The following is a 16,624-nucleotide window of genomic DNA, read 5'->3' on the forward strand; positions in this document are numbered from 1 at the left end:
AAAGACAAAAGCTCGACCCCTCCTTGATGCCTGCGATTTCTGCATCACGACCCTTGTTATATTATGGTAAATGGACAGATATACAATGTTTCACCAATGAAATCCCCCCAAAATCTGGCTGTGGCCATTCACAGCTGTGTCTTGACACTCTGTGAGACATGCTACACTAGGTTTTTGAATCGAAACAAGGTAGGTACAAGATAATATCTCTTTAAAATCATGTCGTCTTTAATTATGCTCTCTCATGCTCTCACTTCCAGGGTTTTGGGTTAAAAAAAAAAAAGAAAAATTTAAATGCCCTCCTGTTCAAAATTTTTCTTCTCCTAGAAAATTGAGATTTTAAGCTTTCCAACGATGTATTACACATACATGTCGGACAATTTTGAAATTTGGCCAAATTGGGGGTCTCAGAGCGGGACTTCAAGTCACTTGAGTGTTTGCCGCCATATGGTTAAAAAATGGAAATTCCCACTGAATTCCTACTACTTCACGCATAAGATGAGTAAAAATGAGTTTTATGACCTGAAGTTTGTCATTTATGTGGTCTGTGATTTGATTGCATTCGCTTTTGCAAGTCGCTATGCAAAAAAAAGATTTCAGAAATTGATGACTGTGTATGTAAGTACATGCCCACTTTGTGCTTCCTGCATGCCCACTTGGCAATGGCCATGCAATTTCATAATATAGACATTTTCCCATCCACTCACCTACTTGCCAGTTGCCAATCAGAATGATGAGTTTAACCCAAATGATTCAAATTCAGAAAAAAAATCAGTCCAGTCAGTCAAAATTAATGAAAAGCACCTGTTTGCAGGCAAGCAAGAAAATGACAAACTAAAATAGCTTGAAAAGCCATTTTAAATGTACTGTAATTTTCGGACTATAAGGCGCACATGACTACTTGTATAAGCCGCCACTCACCAAAGTTGACGCGAACACGGCATTTGTTCATAGATAAGCCGCGCCAGACTATAAGCCGCAGCTGTCCTCACTGTATTATGGGATATAATACACCAAAAGATATTAACCGGTAACACTTTATTTGACATTTTAAATCCATTCTCTTGAATAGAAATCTCAACCAGCACTACTATATTCATAGTTAGTGTAGGCGTTGAATGTATTTCTTGTTGTTGTGTGTTCTTCTCTTCTGTCTCTCTCTCCTATTCTATTTTCCTTTCTGTCCCCCCAAAACCCCTTCTTACTCGCTGCATTCTCCCAATAAACGAAACACAATGAATAATCACAATGGGAGTATATCATACTCTCATGTGATGCATTAAAACGGTTCAGATCAATAGGACACTCAGATTCCCATGTAAAAGATGTACAAGATCCGAGCTGGACATAAATGGAGTTAGTGACAAATTTTGCCGGATGACACTTATGACATCTGTCAGACACTGCAAAAGCAAACCTCCTTAAAACTAGTCAAAATATCTTGTTTTCAGTGTAAATCTAAAAGAAATAAGTGAAATTATCTGCCAGTAAATTTTATTCACTTATACATTGCCCTCCATAATTATTGGCACCCCTGGTTAAGATGTGTTTTTTAGCTTCTAATATATATTATTATTATTCAAATAATATGGGACCTTAATGGAAAAAAAGAGAAAAATCCAACCTTCAATACAAGTGCATTTATTCAGTGGGGAAAAAATCCCACATAAAGAAATAATTATTTGACATCAAATAATGTGTGTCACAATTATTAGCACCCCTGGTGTTAATACTTTGTACAACCCCTTTTTCCCAACAAAACAGCACCTAATCTTCTCCTATAATGTTTCACAAGATGGGAAAAGACAGAAAGAGGGATCTTCAGCCATTCCTCTTTGTAGAATCTCTCTAAGGCTACGTTCATACTACAGGTCTTAATGCACGAATCCGATTTTTTCGTGTTTTTCCGACTCGAGTGAGGCATTAACTTGACGGTCTGAATGTGACAAGTCGCATAGAACTGGACCATTTCAAATCCGATCTGGGTCACTTTCGTTTGTGGTTCAAATCCGATCTGGGCCACATTTTTCCAGACTGTCGCGGCGGTATGTACTGTCCAGTCTCTCAAATCAGAATTCATGCAGCAATTACGTCATCAAAAAGCGAGAGAGACGCCACAGTAGCGGTGCAGCTGTGCGTTATTAGCGCCTAGCTTGCCTTGAACACGGCTTTTTAGGAAGGGTCGGACTTGACAACAGTCATAACAAAAATAAAAATGGGTTGAGGATAAGCCTGAGAATGATCGTTTTTCTGTCTGCTCCATATAAGCAATATTTCAACATTGCTTACACGGCCGAGAGTCGGGGCAAACTGCGCGTATGTGTGTGTGACATGCACGGACAATGCGTGCATGCTATCGATCCATATACTTTGAATATAAACCTAAACTGGGATTATTTATGTCTGTTATTTGTGTCCTCTTTTTAAAAAGCAAAATATGCTAAAAAAAAAAAAAAAAAAAAAGCTCAATCTTGGTCTCATTTGACCAAAGCACACGGTCGCAGTTGAAGCCTGGGAGACCAAGATTGAGAGCTTTTTGGCAACAAACACTCTTAAGTGGGTCTGGCGTGCCACGAAAGATGTGCATGCTGAAAAGCACCTCATACCCACTGTGAAGTATGGGGGTGGGTCAGTGATACTGTGGGGCTGTTTCGCTTCCAAAGGCCCTGGGAACCTTGTTAGGGTGCATGACATCATGAATGCTTTGAAATTCAACTCCTTGGGCTCCAGCGCTGGTCGCTGCCTGAGTACCAGTGGGTCGGTGCCGGGGTGTCGCCCACTCCGGGTGGGGTCCCTGTCCTGCCCCAGGCCTAGTGGGTCCCGAGGTGTGCCGTGTCAGTTGGGGGGTTGCGGCGGCGGCTGGTGGGCCAGGTGGGGGGGCGGTGGTGCATCCCCTCATTCATTTCTTGAAGGCCAGTTAATGGGGGCGCGGATGGTCCGGGAGCTGCAAGAGGAGGGATAGTCTGCGCTGGCTCAACCCTTCTGATTGGCTGGGGAGGGGCCGTGACCCTGGGTCGGCCCCCGCGCAGCATTTCCACTTGTCTGCAGGCCTATCACACGTCTGATAGGATTTACGCATGACTGGGTGCCATTAGACACTCTCCAGTAGAGGTCTATGAGTGCAAGGATTAGCGATCAGGCAGCATAGACTAGGATGTCAACATATCCACACTTACAACCATTTTACATAATACTGGGTTCTATACCTCAACTCGCTGATTTGTATATGATCCACCGCACCTAATTGCATCTCTTTCTAACTTTTTCTCCTCTGTCATCAGGCCTCCCACATGATATCAACCAGAAATACAATTACCGTAATTTTCGGACCATTAGCAGCTACTTTTTTCCTTAATTTTGAATCCTGCGATTTCTAGTCCAGTGCTGTTTATTTGTTGATTTATTTGGGTTAGTAGGTAACACTTTATTTGACAACGGGTTCATAAGACTGTAATAAGACCGTCATAATGTTGACATGATACTATCATGGGCATTACTGAATGCTTAAGATGGATGTCATTAAGTGTCATCTGGCAAATTATGGCGCTAACTCCATTTATGTCCAGCTTGGATCTTTTACATCCATTGTTATAAACATTTATTAATGCTCATGACAGTGTCATGTCATAATTATGATTGTCTAATGACAGTCTTATGGCACCACTATCAAACGAAGTGTTACCAAATACCATAACTAGCAATTAATAAAACACTGGAACAGTAACTGAAGAAATAATTGGCACAGAACATGGATTTTCATTGTTATTTACATTTAGTGCTGCAATGCATGCTTGGAGGCATGTTGGACAACAACAGTGTTGACAGCAGGTGGTAGCAGTGGTTGACTGTCTCTCCCAAGGGAGCAGTGATGGCCAAATGAAGCTTCTTGAAACAATTAAGCTTTGCAGCCAATTGGTTCAAAGCTTCATGGTGTTTCATTTGGTCTTATGACAGACACGTATGATACAGTGAGAACAGCTGTGGCTTATAGTCGAGTGCGACTTATCTATGAACAAATGCCGTTTTTGTGTCAAATTTGGTGCGTGGCGGCTTACAGTCAGGTGCGCCTTATAGTGCAAAAATTACGGTAGCGAATGACAGCACTACTATATTCATACTTAGTGTCAGCGTTGAATGTATTTCTTGTGTTTGGTTGTTTTTCTCTTCTGTCCCTCTCTCCTTTTCTATTTTCCTTTCTGTCCCCTCATAACCCCTTCTTGCTTGCTGCATTCTAACGAAACACAATGAATAATCACAATGGGAGTATATCATACTCTCATGTGATACATTAAAACTGTTCAGACCAATAGGACACTCAGATTTTGCCTGGCACAGCCAGACTATTCTCCCTGTATTTTTCAAACACTGTGAGAACTAGTCTGGGACCCAGCCCATTAACAGCCTCTCGAACAAGGTACAAAATCAATCGTCCAGTCAGATTCGTTCATTTGCATGACGTGTTCTTAACGAGTAACGTCACTCTTGCGCGCCGAAAGTCGTCTCTACAACAACACAGATGGCGAACGGGAGAGCCGAGAATATGTTCCAATCCGCGGTAAAACCAGTTTTAAATGACCAAAAACACGTCGAAACAAGTCATTGACAACAGTCAACATGGCTTGCGCTAGCCACGTTGAATAAACTTCTCCATTCTCCGCTCACGCTAATTACTTGTCGCTTCAACAACGTCACGTCTGCCAGTCGCTGACTGGTCCACTCCGCTGTCTGTTTGCTGTGGCTTGCTCCGCTCTCGGAATTTGATCTGCCGGACGGTCGCCAGACTCAATCGCTGGAATAGCGGTGAGTCTGGTATACCAGGCAAACTCAGATTCCCATTCTCTGTGTCAGCTGAGCAAGACAGGTTTAAAAAAAAAAAAAAAGTAGCGGCTTATAGTCTAAAAAGTAGGGTAAATACCTTGTTGGCCCGAAAACAAGACGGTGTTTTTTGCATTGAAATAAGACTGAAAAAGTGGGGGTCGTCTTAAATTCGCGGTCTAGACGTTATACCCATTCACGACGCTAGATGGCGCCAGATATCATTGAAGCAATGTTCTGTCATGACACATCTCAGCTACTCTCAATTTTAACCAGTTTGCATTATTTTATTGCAATTTTGTTGTTTTATCACAATAGATTGGTTTATCTACATTTCAAAAACCAGAAGCCATTAATTTACGAATTTGATTGACCTTTAGTTTACATATTGTTCCGATATTAAGATTTGAATGAGGCAAAATAACATTCTTTTTCTCACAAATATATTGTTATAATCATTTGTTTCAGATGTACTGTAATTATTTTCTGTATAAAAAAAATAATTTGGTGTTCAAAAAGTCTTTTTTCAAACTTGAGTCTTGAAAAAGGGGTAGGGGGGTCGTCTTATATTCAGGGCCATCTTATATTCGGGCCAATACGGTAGTCTTGCAAACCTGGAAAAATGATTTCTAAGGTTGTAAAAATAAATGTTGAAAACAATAATAATAATGGAACGGCACCTATAATGTAATTTTTCGCTTATAGTAGACAACACTGTTGTAATTGTAGTACAAAGTATATAAACACCCATGATCCCCCCCTCACCCTCCATAAAAAAGGGTGACCGGCTTATTTTACTTTTGTGAATTATGTTGTAAAACACAGAGCTAGCTAATCACACACACTCTCTAAAAATGTTATTGTTGATACTTTAATAGTAGCAGCTTTTTATCAGGACTCTACTTCCTATTATGAGACAGCACAAGCATGTTTTTCCCCCCATCTTATGCAACGTTTATTCATGAAGACACTTTAATGAAAGAGGTTCCATTTTGGCAAAATTAACACTGACAACATCCACATGGTTTTAATGACCCTATGGTGGTACTACATTCAGTGTCAATATTTTAGTTTTTTTCTTTAACGATTCAGGAAAAAATTACAGCGTTCTGGAAAAGTCCTAATATGGAGAGAGAAGTCTACTTAAGGCAGTGCCTTTCTAGGGAGGTCTTTTTTCTTGTCTCATATTTTTTACACACTGTGATTGTAAACTAATCATTATCCTGAGAGCAACTAAATGGAACTGAGCCATGTTTCGGATTAATATTGGCGGCCGCAGTTGGACTCAAACAATGCAAGCAGTCAATGATTAATATACGGTGCGATATTGTTATGTGCTACACAAGTGGTTGGTTTAGGCCAGTTGTGTCCAATATACATTCCGTGGGCTAACTGTGTCCTGCTGTCCCAATTCTTTCAAATTATGAAAACATCATTGGATATGGCACGCACAAGAAGTTTAAATTCAGCCTACATTTTTTTGCACAGCTCAGCTTTCACACAAGATGGAGCTAGTCACTTAGGCAGTCCCTCTCCAATAGCTCAGGAGTCAGATCCTGACAACATTTTGAAATCAATGTAGAAAACTGTACAATTTCGTATTTTCTTTTAGGTAAATATAGTTACATTTACTACAACAACAAAAAAAAATCCAATATGATAAATGGAGCTATCTTGGTTGTGATTTTCTCGGCTTTTTCATTTTTTTTCTTTGATCTGCAAAGTTTACTTCATTAGTGTAAATGTAAATACATATGGCGGAAAACACTCAGGTGACTTGAAGTTCCTCTATGGGACCCCCAATTTAGCCAACTTTCAAAATGGTTCAATATGCATGTGTGATACATCATTGGAAAGCTTAAAATCTCAATTTTCTGGGGGGAGAAAAAATTTGAACTGGAGGGCATTTTAAAAAAAATGTTTTTTAAACAGCAAAACCCTATCTGGAGGCGAGAGCACACGAGAGCAGAATTACAGACGCCACGATTTTAAAGAGATATCATCGCGTACTTACCTCTTTTTGATCCCAAAACTCCATGTAGCATGTATCACCGAGTGTCAAGACACGGCTGTGAATGGCTACAGCTGAATTTTTGGGGGATCTTATGGGTGAAACATGGTAATATAACAAGGGTCGCGATGCAAAAATCGCAGACATCAAGGAGTGGTCGAGATTTTCTTTTTCATATATTTACCCTTTTGAACATTTTTTTTTTCCAATTTTTGTGATTGGATCGATTTTTTATCATCTAACATCGGAGAAAATGCGACAGTAACAAAAAAATAGAATTAAGCGATAGTTTTGAGATAGATATGCGTGACTTTTTACAGACGCCGATTTTTCATTGTGACAATTTGTTTAAAAGTTTAAAATATGTGAATTAATAATTTTATAGTTTTTTTTCTTTTTAAACAAAATATGAGACTTCAAATAATGATTCTAAGATAAAAACGACAGACATTTTGAATAATAAATATAACTACCTTCGTTTTATGGCTGCGTTGAAACAAAAGCGGTTGCGCGGCATCTGTAAACGGAGGTTTTCAGGGTAAAACGGACAAATTGAAAATAGTTCGGGGGCTTAATGCACCATGAATCTGCTATTGCATATATTATATTACATATTGTTCTATCAAACACAACAGCTGTTTTGGCTTAAAATACAGCAGTTTCTTTTAAAGAGGAGTGCAAGAGCAGAAACTGCTTTTTCAGTCTTGTCTGTGTTTTCCGCCATATACTAGTACACCTTATGCCTCTGTACAATTTTGTATGCTAGATGCCCTTAACTCATTCACTGCCATTGACATTTTGCGATATTATATCCATTTCAACTGAAAAGGCTGGCATTGTGTGATCGTTTTCAGTGCCATTAACGGTGACAGACGTCCAATCCAATTTGTTGAGGGGAGGTTGGTGAAACAGCTATTGCTGGCTGCTGTTTAGTCATATCTACACTGCAAAAACACACTTCCTTAAAACTATTTTAATTTCCTTGTTTTTACTAGAAATTTGTGAAATTATCTGCCAGTGCGCCAAGCATATTTTACTCAGATTTCTTGAAATAAGAAAAACAGCTAGCTGAAAATAAGCTTAACAGATTTATTTAAAGCAATAAATTAGTATATTTAATCTTAAAAAAAGATTTGAAATGTCAAATGTTCCTAATTTAAGAATAGATATTGTTCAAAACATTATTTGAAAGCATTTTTTTCTTGATTTAGGTGAAAAATTACCAACTTTTAGATTTATAGGCGCAATAAGGACAATTAGTAATATTTACTTAAATGGAATAATCTGACGCATTAATCTATTAACTAATTTTTAACACTGAAAACAAGATGGAGAAAATTATTTGACTAGATTTAAGAAAAATAATCTGATTAAGAGATCATATATTTGCAGTGTAGGTTTCTCATGAATTTAATGGCTTGTTTCCGAACGTTAGTAACTCAAAGGGTATTGCAGTTTTACTCATACGCGGAGATTAAGGAGGAGTAAAATATGTCATTGCATGTAATTGCCAGTTCAGGGTGTCCCCTGCCTACTGCCCGTAGTTAGCTGGGATAGGCTCCAGCACCTCCGCGACCCTCGTGAGGAAAAAGCGGCATGGAAAATGAATGAATGAATGAATGCATGTAATTGACTTTCCTATACAGTGTATATGAATTTAAAATTAAGACTTTGCCGGCAAAATTTTGTAACAAGTATTTGATACATTGCCAATTGGTTTTCCCATTGACAGTGTATCAAATACTTGTTCTCCCCACTGTATATATATATATATATATATATATATATATATGTTAGGGCTGTCAAAATTATCGTGTTAACGGGCGTTAATTAATTTTTTAAAATTAATCACGTTAAAATATTTGACGCAATTAACGCAGATGTCCCGCTCAGAAAGATTTAAAGGACAGTACACTGAAACGCTCACTTGTTGTTATGGAGTTTTGCCGCCCTCTGCTGGCGCTTGAGTGAATGACCATCTCGCATATTGCCTCAAACAGAGTACAATGAGGCCGTTTATGGACATTAAGAGTGAAGAGAATGCCACCGGCCGCTTGGGGGCAGCGCCGTTCCATACTCATGTTATTTCTTCTAAACGTGGGAGAATTAGTAGTTTTGAGACGTTTATGCTGTATTCACAATGCAATGCAAATTGCTATTTGTGCTCCACACAATTATGTGTCTCTTGTTGTATTTTGGGTAAGATATGTACAGATATATGTTATACAGTGGAGGCGAGTGGACACAGGCGTTCTTTGGACCGCGCCGTTTATTGGCAACTCCTTCACAAGAAACATACAGTGGGGAGAACAAGTATTTGATACACTGCCCAGTGTATCAAATACTTGTTCTCCCCACTGTAAGTATCGTTTAGTGAAAGCACAACAAAAATAATATTCCTATCTCTCCCCAAAAAAATAATGTTCACAAAAAGAAAAGCACTTAAGTCTATAGTAATGAGGCCCTATTCTGATACACAGTTAAACAACAATGCAAAATGAACTGGCATTCCATATCAAAATAGCTATGCAAAATACAGGTAAAACTTAGACTTTGGTCACTCTATTTTTATTATTGTTATTTTTATTCTTATGATTATTGTATTAACTCTACTTTTGATTGAAAATTTTACAAATTTTATTAAAACGAAAACATGAAGAGGGGTTTTAATATAAAATTACTATAACTTGTAACTATGACATTTATCGTTTAAGAACTACAAGTCTTTCTATCCGTGGATCAATTTAACAGAGAGAATGTTAATGCCATTTGTGGATTTATTGTTACAATAAACAAATACAGTACTTATGTACAGTATGTTGTATGTATATATCCGTCGTGTCTTATCTTTCCATTCCGACAATAATTTACAGAAAAATATTGCATATTTTAGAAATGGTTTGAATTGCGATTAATTGCGATTAATTACGATTAATTAATTTTTAAGCTGTAATTAACTCGATTAAAAATTTTAATCGTTTGCCACCCCTAATATATATATATACATACATATATATGTATTTTTTTCATAATGGGTCAAAAATAATTTTTCTAACATATCGTGTGACTAGCACCTTAGAGACGTTCATTTGCTTTACCTAGCCAAAACTATCTGAGGACAGAAGGGGGAAGATGGATAATGACGTAATTTTTTTCAAACCTAAGCTTTCAAAAGCGACAACAACTACTGAGTGAGAACCAAGGATTGAAGATGTGGGCCATGAAACGCCCGAGAGCACCACCAAAATGGTGAGTGGAGTTTCAGTTTCCCCCCCTAAAGACGCTAATTGTACAACAGAACCACCACTGGGTGGTCCATGGTCAATGGACATCGATCTTGGCCAGAAGCATAGCTGTCCTAAGCAGCCTGATTAAGAATTCAAAACGTTAAAAAAATTCATTTAAAAAAACATTTATTTTCAATGTATTATTATAATTATTCCTGCCTGGAATATTCAGTTAAAAAGGATGCCACCATTTTCAAACTGATCACGGTGAGGATTCGTTTCCTAATGGTGTGAGTGACTGGAAAAAACTTGGCAGTAAATTGGATATCTACGCGGAACGCAAAAGTCGGCATCTACTTCTCCACCAGGTAAAACGCTAAAAACGCGCGCTCTCAAACGCACCGACCCACCCCAACACACAAACACACACACACACAACTGGGATGCCTGTATTTACGAACATGGGCTAAGCTACTAATCGAGCATATATCTTGTGAATTCATTTTATTGCTGACACTGCGTTTCAGGGTCGTCAACATGTTTTGCCCCCCTGCCACAAAAGTCAAGACTCCATCTATTGTTGTACTCAACCGAATCAGTGAATGTTGGACTAAATCAACAATGTAATCCGAATGAGTTCTCGGAAAGGTGCAGTGCTTTTCAGGAGTGGGGAGGGGGGGAGTTAATGCCTCAGTTAAAACTGCAGCCTGGTGATTGGCAAGTCAGCAGTTGGCTGATTGTAGTGGCACTCACCTTGTCAAGAAAGGCAGAACTCAGTAGATTAAATTTGATTGGTGAATCAAATATAATCAATCTTCAGATTGTTGTTCTTGAAGTGCAGAATCCATATAAACCTTAAGCAAGTATGAATAATGCAGTGGTGTTCCGGAAAAGCTTTCTTAGTCTTCTCTGCTGGCCTAAACGTTACGAACTAAGCATAACTTACTCGCATTTAAAACGTACATGAAATTTTATCAATTTATTTCCAACAGTCTTTTGCAGCCTCCAATCATTTCTGTGCTCTTTTCTTTTTTGTGTCCAAAGAGAATTAAGCTTTTATGTATGTCAATGTAATTGTAATCTGCCCATCGCCTTCAGATTCAGGACTGATGTTCAATGTCACAGAGACATCATTGAAGGTTTTTGTTTTTTTTTCATATTGACGTCACACAAGCCATCACAGAGCCGTAAAGTTATGTCAGTATTTTTCCTTCCTCTTATTGGTTCAGAGCTACCTTCGTGGTGAAGGCCCACGTCAACAACTAAAGGCTTGCCGCTGGAAAGACTCATGAGTCAGATCATATGCTGCACGGAACAGTGAATGTGTGCATTCAGGTATACGTACATCATGCAGGAACTGTGAATGTGTGACATAAACACATGAGTCCCCAACAGAGCCACAATGCTGAACATGTCTGTGCAAGTTCCAAATATGGAAATAACAGCACTGGGAAGCGATCAAAAATGTCAAAAAGCAGACCGCATGATTTTGTTTTTCGCCAGATTTATTTATACTTATGTTTCGGGCTGATTTTGCAGATGGTGGACTTTTTTAACCTGAGCCCAGCTGAGTTTGGCTGTTGAACAGAAGAAGACCAACCTTGTTTTGGGGTTTGCCAGCATGCTTCAGCTCTACATGGAATGAGAATCCCCTTCATAACAACATGTCAGGTAAAGAACACAGCTCTGTGTATGATGCATCTACAACTATCTTTCCAATCTCTAATCTGTTTTTCTGGACAGTGGTGGCAGTCAGCCAGCTCACTGTGTGACTGGATGTCTCTTCCGCATCTACAGAAGTTCAGAAATAGCAGCAAGTGATTTTTTTCCCTCTCGCTTTCATCAACCCTTTATTGGAGGCATTTCCGGCTTGAAATAGACAATGGATTAATGCCTTCTCAATTTCCATGTGAAACCTCCAATAGATCCGCAACATGATCCAAAATAATTACACTGCAAATCACTGACATGTTTTTAGAAACAAAGTGTGCAGCCAAGTTGTTACACTAACTGTCAGAAATACTTTTTGGAAACGTTTAAGCTTCATTACAGTCTTTTATTTTCTCTGTTTTCATTCCTCACTTCACTTCTTACTGCCTTCCCCCTCCTGTCCTCCACCTCTGCTGGGATCACATTCTTGGCTTCAGGCATGACTGAAGCCCAAAGAAAAACGCAATGCAGTGCTGCACCGCTGCTTGTTTTTTCATACCACAGTGGACTGAGTGGCAGAATTACAGGTTTTGGTCAACACAATCGTCTTACGTCCTATGTAATGGAGTTTTTTCCCTCCACAAAAATATTAAGAAATGTGCTAGTTTGAATGAAATAATTTTTTATGCTATGTACTCACTGAACACTTTATCAAGTACACAAAACAACACACAATCCAAATTCGATTCTAAAAAAATCTGCATTTGTAAATATCTTGGAGCGAACTTTCATAGTTGTTTTTTTTATTTCAATTCTACTCCATGTACCATCTCAGGCTAGAACACATGCTAAATTAATAAAACATGACAGACTATGGAAGTGCCTGTGGATGAATTAATTGATGATTTATAAAAGTTATTGAATGATTTCAGATCGCCTGTATAAATTTGAACAAATAGTAGTTAGGAGCCCTTTCTTGCATGTTTTTTTCCCCTTAATTTTTAAAAAATTACATAAATTCAGGGGCGGAACGGTGGTTAGCACGTCCACCTCACAGATTTGAGTTCAAGGGTTCAAGCCTTTATGCGTTTGTGTCATACGCAGAGTTTAAGGGGGCCAGGTCCCCTTGGTGGCCGAAAAGTGTCACTGACTTTCCTATGTGATCTTAAAATTAAGACTTTCCTGGTAAAATATTGTCTATGAAAGTTGTAAAGCAATAAAACAAAAGAAATGAATGAAATGAACAAAAAAAGATATTTTTATAATGGGTCAAAATTATTTTTAGATCATGTGACTACCACCTTAGACGGTCATTTGCTTTGCTTAGCCAAAACCACCTGAGGACTGAAGAGGTAAGATGGATATACGTAATTTTTTTAAACCTAAGCTTTCCAAAGCAACAACAACTACTGAGCAAGAACCAAGCATTGAAAATATAGACCATGAAACACCAGAGAGCACCGCCAAAATGGTGAGCGGGGTTTGAATTTGTCCCACTAAAGACACTAATTGTACAAGGGAGCCACCACCGGTGTCTTGCCAATGTAGTTACCCCCGTCAAAAATTGCATCCCCTGGCCACGGGAGTGCGTACACACACACATTAGTTATGAGTTATCTCGACTTAAACAATTAATTTAAGCCAGAAAAGATCCACAGTTATATATTTTGGATATCGACATTTATTAAACTGGAAAAGCTCCATACAGGACTTGAATTGCAGGAATAACAGTTATAGGTCATCCTATGAGGAAAACAGTAAAAAAAAAAAATCCTTTTTTTACCTTCAGTACGTACAGTGGGGCAAATAAGTATTTAGTCAACCACTAATTGTGCAAGTTCTCTCACTTGAAAATATTAGAGAGGCCTGTAATTGTCAACATGATTAACCCTCAACCATGAGAGACAGAATGTGGAAAAAAAACGAAAATCACATTGTTTGATTTTTAAAGAATTTATTTGCAAATCATGGTGGAAAATAAGTATTTGCTCAATACCAAAAGTCATCTCAATAATTGGTTATGTACCCTTTGTTGGCATTAACGGAGGCCAAACATTTTCTGTAACTCTTCACAAGCTTTTCACACACTGTTGCTGGTATTTTGGCCCATTCCTCCATGCAGATCTCCTCTAGAGCAGTGATGTTTTGGGGCTGTCGTTGGGCAACACGGACTTTCAACTCCCTCCACAGATTTTCTATAGGGTTGAGACCTGGAGACTGGCTAGGCCATTCCAGGACCTTGAAATGCTTCTTAAGAAGCCACTCCTTTGTTGCCCTGGCTGTGTGTTTGGGATCATTGTCATGTTGAAAGACCCAGCCACGTCTCATCTTCAATGCCCTTGCTGATGGAAGGAGATTTTCACTCAAAATCTCTCGATACATGGCCCCATTCATTCTTTCCTTTACACAGATCAGTCGTCCTGGTCCCCTTGAAGAAAAACAGCTCCAAAGCATGATGTTTCCACCCCCATGCTTCACAGTGGGTATGGTGCAATTCAGTATTCTTTTTCCTCCAAACAAGAGAACCTGTGTTTCTACCAAAAATTTCTATTTTGGTTTCATCTGAAAATAACACATTCTCCCAGTCCTCTTCTGGATCATTCAGATGCTCTCTAGCGACGGGCAGACGGGCCTGGACGTGTACTTTCTTCAGCAGGGGGATACGTCTGGAAGTGCTGGATTTGAGTCCCTGGCGGCGCATTGTGTTACTGATAGTAGCCCTTGTTACTGTGGTCCCAGCTCTCTGTAGGTCATTCACTAGGTCCCCCCGTGTGGTTGTGGGATTTTTGCTCCCCGTTCTTGTTATCATTTTGACGCCACGGGGTGAGGAGGGAGGTGAAAGTCCGTGTTGCCCAACGGCAGCCCCAAAACATCACTGCTCTAGAGGAGATCTGCATGGGGGAATGGGCCAAAATACAGGCAACAGTGTGTGAAAAGCTTGTGAAGAGTTACAGAAAACGTTTGGCCTCCGTTATTGCCAACAAAGGGTACATAACAAAGTATTGAGATGAACTTTTGGAATAGACCAAATACTTATTTTCCACCATGATTTGCAAATAAATTCTTTAAAAATCAAACAATGTTCTGGGTTTTTTTTCCACATTCTGTCTCTCATGGTTGAGGTTTACCCATGTTAACAATTACAGGCCTCTCTAATATTTTCAAGTGGGAGAACTTGCACAATTAGTGGTTGACTAAATACTTATTTGCCCCACTGTATGTTACGTTATACGACAGAAAAAAAAAAAAAATTCTTTGATGGATGGGCCATGTTTTAAAACCTCGCAGATAACTACATCACCGAAACACAGAAATCAAGCAAATCAGTGCAGCCCAGTGGCTCCGCCCAGGGGATACAATTTTTGACAGGGATAACTACATTGGCACGACACCGGCAGGCGTACCATATTCAATGGATGACGATCTTGGTGAAAAGTATAGCTGTCCTAAGCAGCCTGATTTAGAATTCCCCTCAAGAATGATGGGAAACAAAAAAACACCCTTTTTTAACTTATTATTATAAATATTCTTGTAAGTTAATTTTATTGTTGACACTACGTTTCAGGGTCATCAACATGTTGTGCCCCCCCAGCCCCAAAAGTCAAACTCTGCCTATGGTCTGTGTGTGTTCTATTCTTGCCTGCATGGCTTTTCTCCAGGTACTCCTTTTTCCTCCCACATCCCCGAAACGTGCGTGGTAGGCTGATTGAGCACTACAAATTCTGCGGAGGTATGAGTGTATGAGTGAATGGTTGTTTGTCTCATTGTGCCCTGCGATTGGGTGGCAACCAATTTGCTCACTGCCCGTGATTAGCTGGGATAGGCTCCAGCACCCCGCGACCCTCTTGCGTATAGGTGGCATGGAAAATGAATGAATGAATGAACATTCATTTAGGACAGGGGTCTCAAAACTGTGGCCCACAGGATAATTGTGGCCCACGGGACAATATTTTACGGCCCCCTATTTGGTATCCACTTGTAGAATTAGTGTTGCCTGCACGTACTTCTATATATTTTTTTTAAAAGAAGAGAATGAATTAATTTAAGTAGCCATTAAAATATACATAGAGTGTGCATATAATTTAGAAAGAAACAAATTTAAAAACTAATTTTGAAAAATACAAATTAAAAAAAGCCATAAATAACACACACACACACACACACACACACACACACACACATATATATATATATATATATTATGATTATTTTAAAACAAGACATTTTTTAAAAATAGAAATTCAAAAAAAAAAAAAAATTAACCCCTTCAGGCCTGAGTATGCTGCTGAAGGACATGACGCGTTCGCGTCTCTAAATCAATGATTACACTGAATTTGGTTGCTATTGCCACTTCTGGGAGATGATTGGACGGAACTTTCCCCATCGAAATCAAATCATTAGGTTTAGCACGTCCTCTTTGCTATTTTTGGCTCTTTGAAAATGGCTGAGACAAAACGCAACTTCAAAATGGCAAACATAAGTGCTCATTCTCTCAATAAAAACAATGTAACTTTAACATTAAAAATTTTTGAGTAGAGTAAAAATCAGCGATTTTTCTTTTTCTTTTTTTTTTCTTAACAGATAAAATACGGATCTGAAGGGGTTAAAACTGTAATAAATTGAAAAAAAAGATCAAGACAGACATGAATTCAAATAAGTTCGGTTGTAGTGTTTTGTTTTATAAATCTTTTGTGATCTCACATAGCTTAACGCTTTGGGCGCCAATGTTCATTCAATCGCTTCCAGCTCTTCCCAGATGAAATGAAGTAGACATCTCTTTCTGTCAATATTTGTCTCTTTTACTAACTACCACAACACATACTCTGTGACATGGGCTGCCAGTGAATGAGTTGAGCTAATGATAACTTTTGAAATGATGTCAAGTGTAGTGACCATCGTCAAGGGCGGACTGGCATATGGG

This window comes from Corythoichthys intestinalis, chromosome 8 (assembly GCF_030265065.1).
Source record: "Corythoichthys intestinalis isolate RoL2023-P3 chromosome 8, ASM3026506v1, whole genome shotgun sequence".
In the NCBI taxonomy this organism is placed as follows: Eukaryota; Metazoa; Chordata; class Actinopteri; order Syngnathiformes; family Syngnathidae; genus Corythoichthys; species Corythoichthys intestinalis.